The sequence below is a fragment of the Canis aureus genome, unplaced genomic scaffold (genome assembly GCF_053574225.1).
Source record: "Canis aureus isolate CA01 unplaced genomic scaffold, VMU_Caureus_v.1.0 ptg000223l_RagTag, whole genome shotgun sequence".
Classification (NCBI taxonomy): Eukaryota; Metazoa; Chordata; class Mammalia; order Carnivora; family Canidae; genus Canis; species Canis aureus.
Genome location: NW_027554492.1, coordinates 29,846 through 35,925, shown reverse-complemented (window position 1 = coordinate 35,925; position 6,080 = coordinate 29,846). Strand labels below are relative to the sequence as shown.

The window sequence follows — 6,080 nt, the reverse complement described above, 5'->3', positions numbered from 1 at the left end:
AAAACTGGACACCACATGCAAAAATACTGAGTCCAGACACAGACTTCACATCCTTCACAAATATAAACTCAGATCACAGTTCTAAATATAAAATGCAGAATTATAAAACCTCTGCAAGATAATGTAGGAGAAAATGCAGGTGAACTTGGGTATGGCTATGATTTTGATCCAACACCAGGGCATAATCCATGAAAGAAATAACTGATACACTGGACTCCATTAAAATTTTCTGTTCTGCAAACAGCAATGTCAAGAGAATAAGAAGACAAAGCACAGAGTTGGAGAAAATATTTACAAAAGAACCATCTAATAAAGAACTGTTATCCAGAATCTATATAGGGAGCGGAGGGACGGCCGTCGGAGCCGCCGAGGCCAAGTGCTGCCTGGCTGGGCCTACAAAGGGGATGTCAGGCCTCCAAAAGGAGCGCAGTGGAAGCGAGGGCCTCCCTGAGCCGCTGCTGTGACGGCCAGTGAGCGAGCCGCGGAGGATGTCCACCACCAGGACGGTCGCGCCCGCGGGGATCCCGGGGAACCCGCGGGAGGTCTCCAACCCCGCCAAGCCTGGCCGCAAGACCAAGCAGCTGCAGTACCGCAGAACGTGGTGGTAAAGACGCCCTGGAATCACCAGCTCGCCTGGCCCTTCTACCAGCCCGTGGATGCAATCAAGCTAAACTTGCCCGATTACCATAAAATCATAAACACCCAATGGATATGGGGACTATTCAGAAGAGACTAGAAAATAATTATTACTGGAGCGCCAGCGAATGCGTGCAGGACTTCCACACCATGTTTACAAATTGTTACATTTACAACAAGCCCACAGATGACACAGTGCTAACGGCCCAAGCCTTAGAGAAAATTTTTCTGCAGAGAGTGGCCCAGGTGCCCCAGGACGAAGTTGAATTATTACCCCCTGCTCCGAAGGGCAAAGGCCGGAACGCGGCGCAGGAACCCGGAGTGCAGGTGGGCAGCAAGTGGTGGCCGTGTCCTCTGTCTCCCCAGCAACCCCCTTCCAGAGCGTCCCCCCACTGTCTCCAGACGCCTGTCATTGCTGCCCCCCCTCTGCCAACCATTACCGCAAACATCACGTCGGTCCCTGCGCCCCCGCCGCCGCCCCACCCCCTCCCTCGACGCCCATCATCCATCCCTGTGGTCCCTCCCACAGCGCCTGTCGTCAAGGAAAAGGGTGCAAAGCGGAAAGCAGCCACCACGACGCCCACTCCATCCGCGAGCCGGAGCGAATCGCCGCCGCCATCGTCAGACCCCAAGCAGGCCGAGGTGGGGGCTCGGCGAGAGAGTGGGGGCCGCCCCATCGCACCGCCCTGGAAGGGTCTAGAGGACGGCGAGGTGCCTCAGCATGCGGGCCGGAAGGGCGAGCTGCCGAGCACTCGCGGCACTGTGACAGCGTCCTCGAGGAAAGGCCGTGCAAGAAGCGTGCGGCCTGCGCCTGGCCCTTCTCCAGCCGGTGGACGCCGAGGCCCTGGAGCTGCACGACTACCACGACGTCACCGAGCACCCGATGGACCTCAGCACTGTCAAGAAGACGGACAGTCGCGAGTGCCCAGACGCGCAGGGCTTCGCTGCTGACATCCGGTTCATGTTCTCCAGCTGTTACCAGTACAACCCCCAGGCCACAAGGTGGTGGCCGTGGCCAGGAAGCTGCGGCCGTGTTTGAGGTGCGGTTTGCTAAGATGCCGGCTGAGCAGGGGCGCCGAGAGCAGCCGCAGCAGGGAGGAGAGCTCGGAGGAGGAGGAGGAGGAGGAGGAGCGGGCCCGGCTGGCGGAGCTGCAGGAGCAGCTGAAGGCTGTGCAGGAGCAGCTCGCCGCCCTGTCGCGGGCCCGGGAACAAGCCAGAGAGGAAGAAGGAGCCGAAGGGAAAGGAGGAGAAGGAGGAGGACGCGGACGAAGACGAGGACACGGAGAGGCACAAGGCCAAGTCTGAGGACGAGAAGGCCAAGGGGGCCCCGCCGCCAAGCAGGCCCAACCGAAGAGGGCTCCCGCTGAGAAGGCCGGCAGCGCGGCCAGGCCAGCAGGCAGCCGAAGCAGGGCGGCAAGCAGGCATCGGCCTCGACGACCCGGAGAGGAGGAGCAAGGCCTGCCCGTGAGCTAGGCCGAGGGCGCCAGCTCAGCCTAGACCACCCGGCTGCCCGGGGACACGGGGCTGCGGGGTCCACTTCATCCAGTCCCGGAGCCCTCGCTCAGGGACCCAGGCCTGAGCAGAGAGAGATTGACTTTGAGCCTCTGAAACCCACCACTGTGCGGGAGCTAGAGAGATGCGTCAAGTGTTGTTGACAGGAAAAGCCAAGGGAGCCTTTCTCCACGAGCGGGAAGAAGCAGGCGGCCAAGTCCAAGGAGGAGTTAGCTCCGGAAAGGAAGGAGTCGGAGACGCGCGGCAGGACGTCCGTGGGCAGCTGAACAACAACGAGAAGCCTGCCAAGGAGGAGAAAGCGGGCTCTGCGCCCTCGGGAGGGCCGCCCGGCTCAGCAGCAGCAGCTCCTCGGTCCGGGAGCAGCAGTTCGGCGGATCCAGCTCCACTGCAGCGACTCAGACTGAGCGCTGGACTCGCACATCAGGACAAAACCAGCGAAGTCGCACCCGCCGGAACTCTGCAGTGTCCCTTGCTCTGGTTGATCTGCTGCTCTGGTTCCGCGCCTGCAGGTTTTCTTTAAAACTCAGTGTTACGGAATCCAGGGATCCCGGGTGGCGCAGCGGTTTGGCGCCTGCCTCTGGCCCAGGGCGCGATCCTGGAGCCCCGGGATCGAGTCCCACGTCGGGCTCCCGGTGCATGGAGCCTGCTTCTCCCTCTGCCTGTGTCTCTGCCTCTCTCTCTCTCTCTCTCTGTGACTATCATAAATAAATAAAAATTAAAAAAGATAAATAAACTCAGTGTTATGGAATCTTCCAGTTTTGGCTTTAATAGGTCTAAGATCTTTCTCGTGTGTATGTGAGGCTTTATGAGAAGGTGTGAACCCGCATAAAGCCTTCCCTTCCTTACTGAGTTGAGTTGCTTGGAGACGGCAACTTCAAACGCTGACCTGATGACCGTAGAAAACCATGTCAGATGTGATCTGAAGTTTCTTGCAAAGCCCCTTTCTTATGCCCAAGCTGGTCTGTAGCTCCAGAAAGCATTGTTTGAAAGGAAGTTTCTCTGAGATGGTACTGCACCGAAGGCTGTCAGCTTTGCAAACAGGCGATGTCTCTGTCCCCCCAGCTCAGCCCCGCGGCTGGGGTCACCTCTTGCTGCAGGGTGGGGGGACTGTGGAGGTGCTGCGGGCTCCAGTCCGGGCTTCTGCAGGGGTGGGGAGAGGCGGGTGGGCACCGAGGGAGGGGCCTCGGGAGCTCCTGGGAGGGAACACGGGGGCGCGTGTGCCACGGGCAGCTTTCCATACACTGAAACTTTTACCTCAACTGAAAAAAAAAAGATAAAAAAACAAAACTAAACTAAAGGAGACTTTTTTGTAAGGTTCAGCAATTTTCTACGAAAATCTAATGTAAATTTCACTATCTACATGGTAAAGTTCTGCAAGGCAAGGAGACATGGGCTGCTAAGGAAACTTGGTGTTGACTAGGGGAGGATCATTGTCTCTTCTTATACTTTTCATACACACTGCTAGTATGAAAATAGAAACAAAATGGACCAGAGCGATACTTATGGGAGAAAAGAAAAAGACTTGAGAAGTTCTGACATACAAGCAAAAACAAAAACAAAAAATGCCCCTTATAGTTCTAATTTATAACTTTTAGAGTGAAGAACAATGATCTTGCAGAAAAATAAAATCCAAAGGAGCTCAAAGAAAAGGCACAGGAAAAAAAACTACTCTCTCCATAGACATCCTTGATAATGTAACTTATTGAAATTTAATCTTGAATAATCATAGAAAAATACTTTCTTATTAAATATGGATCTTATTCTCAATAGAATTTTCAAATAAGAAAAATCTTTTATTTTTTGTCTTGACTCCATAGTATATACTTTATGTTTTATTATTTATTTCTACTCACCTGAATTTCTCTAATCCAGCAACATAATTATCTACAGCAAAGATTCTTCAAAATACCATGGGTTATTTACCAGATTTTACTTGTCTACAAAAAATATATATTTTCCCCCAGTCAGTGATCAGTGACTCCATAAATGGGAAGGAATGGACTTTTTCTCCATTTCTTGGTTTTATGTCACAGTAACGATGAAACTTTTACCTCAACAACTTCTCATTCCAGTCTTTTACAATCACTTCTGTCGAGGGACTGTGTTTGTTCACTGCCAAACAGTGTCTAAATTATAACTTGAGGACAATATGAAGATGACAATAAAAATCCAGTTTACTAAGAAGAAAACAACTAGATACCCTTCTTTCTACAAGGACTTATTTATGAATATGCACTTAATAAAAAATAAGATGCTCGATAATTAACAAATTTAGGTTTATTCTGCAGTTAGGTTTATAGAAAAGAGCATAAACTGGAAAATAGTCGCTTCATTCCCCATCTTCTATTTTAGGAAGACTTTAAATCTATAATGAAGTTTAAAAATGCCAAATCTCACACACAAAAAAAAAACACTTTCTTGAAACATTTTTTTCACAATATATGCAGAAAAAGCACAGCCCTAAATAGAAGACCAAGATGTGCACACACACACACACACACACACACACACACACACATCCACATGCTCAATATATTCACAGCAAAAAAAACATAAGGGATGGGCAATTCAAGCTTTCTCCCAAAGCATACATGGGATGAAAGAAATTCCTAAATCTCAATGCAGAATAGAACAATTACTACCAGAGGGTAATGAATTAATGAAAACATGAATACAGTTACTACTGGAACTGGCTTCCGAAGCACCAACACACAAACTCATTCAAGACTCTCTTTTAGATCTCAGCTACAGAAATGCCAACCAACATGCCTATATTTAGCAGATATAGTAGTTTGAGGAAAAGCTACAATTAGTATTTTAAGTTTGAAAATGAACATCAGGGATTCCTGGGTGGCGCAGCGGTTTGGCGCCTGCCTTTGGCCCAGGGCGCGGTCCTGGAGACCCGGGATCGAATCCCACGTCGGGCTCCTGGTGCATGGAGCCTGCTTCTCCATCTGCCTGTGTCTCTGCCTCTCTCTCTCTATCATAAATAAATAAAAAAAATTAAAAAAAAGAAAATGAACATCATAAAAATAATAAATCACTCCTTTTTCCTATATTGCTCCACCTGTCTTTGCTTAGCCTTTACTGAATCCAAATGCTAAGTATTGACTTATGTGGTTTTCCTGTGAACACATAAAGTAGAAAATGAGAAATAGTTTAGATCTCAAAAAAGAAAAAAGCACATGACTCAAAAGTTTGCAGGCAGAAATAAATTACAGTGATCAAAAATATTGTTTGGGAATATTAAAATATCTTTACTGTGTACAGAGTTGTTTATGAAAACTTTGGCTTTCTCATCTACATTATACCATGGAGAATAGAACAAAATAATGTAAAAATGTCCTGTTTACACAACGTAGACTTGAGAAAATGCACCACTGGTGCTATTTGATGTATGAAATCTTCATTTTCCAGTATATGGGTTATTTTCTGGGACTAAATCAAGCTCAGTGTATTTTAGTCTGAGAAAGCTAATATGTTTTCACAAAAATAGAAACTTCTGAAGAGTATCTTCATGACCATGAGAGGATTAAAAGCAAATTTCAAAATGCACTTTAAGCACAGACAAACTAGAACATTTCTATTTTGTTGCTTTGACTGTTTTTTTAACATAGTGACCCTTAAGGGAAAAAAATGGGTGGGGGGCAAGGTGGCAGGAAGATAGGCTTCATAAAATACACTTAGGTTGAATTAAAGTAGTTGTAGTTTAGTATTCTAAATAAGGAAACATTCAATTAAATAATCAAGATTCTCAATAATCTGCAAATTGCTATAACCTCTAGTTTTGAAATCCCCAATTTTTTTTTTTTGAAATCCCCAATTTTTGAAAAAAATTCTTTTTTCGTGCCAAAATTGTGTTAAAACATATGTTTGGTATTCTCTTTCCTAAAAAGTTTGGAGATATTTTAGAAGCACCCAAAACCTAAATC

General features: G+C 47.8%; 1 pseudogene; it reads left to right on the top strand.

Annotated features, from left to right (window-relative positions):
* Positions 1-488: 488 nt before the first annotated feature.
* Positions 489-3,343, top strand: LOC144309873 (bromodomain-containing protein 3 pseudogene; annotated as a pseudogene).
* The last annotated feature ends 2,737 nt before the right edge of the window (positions 3,344-6,080 follow it).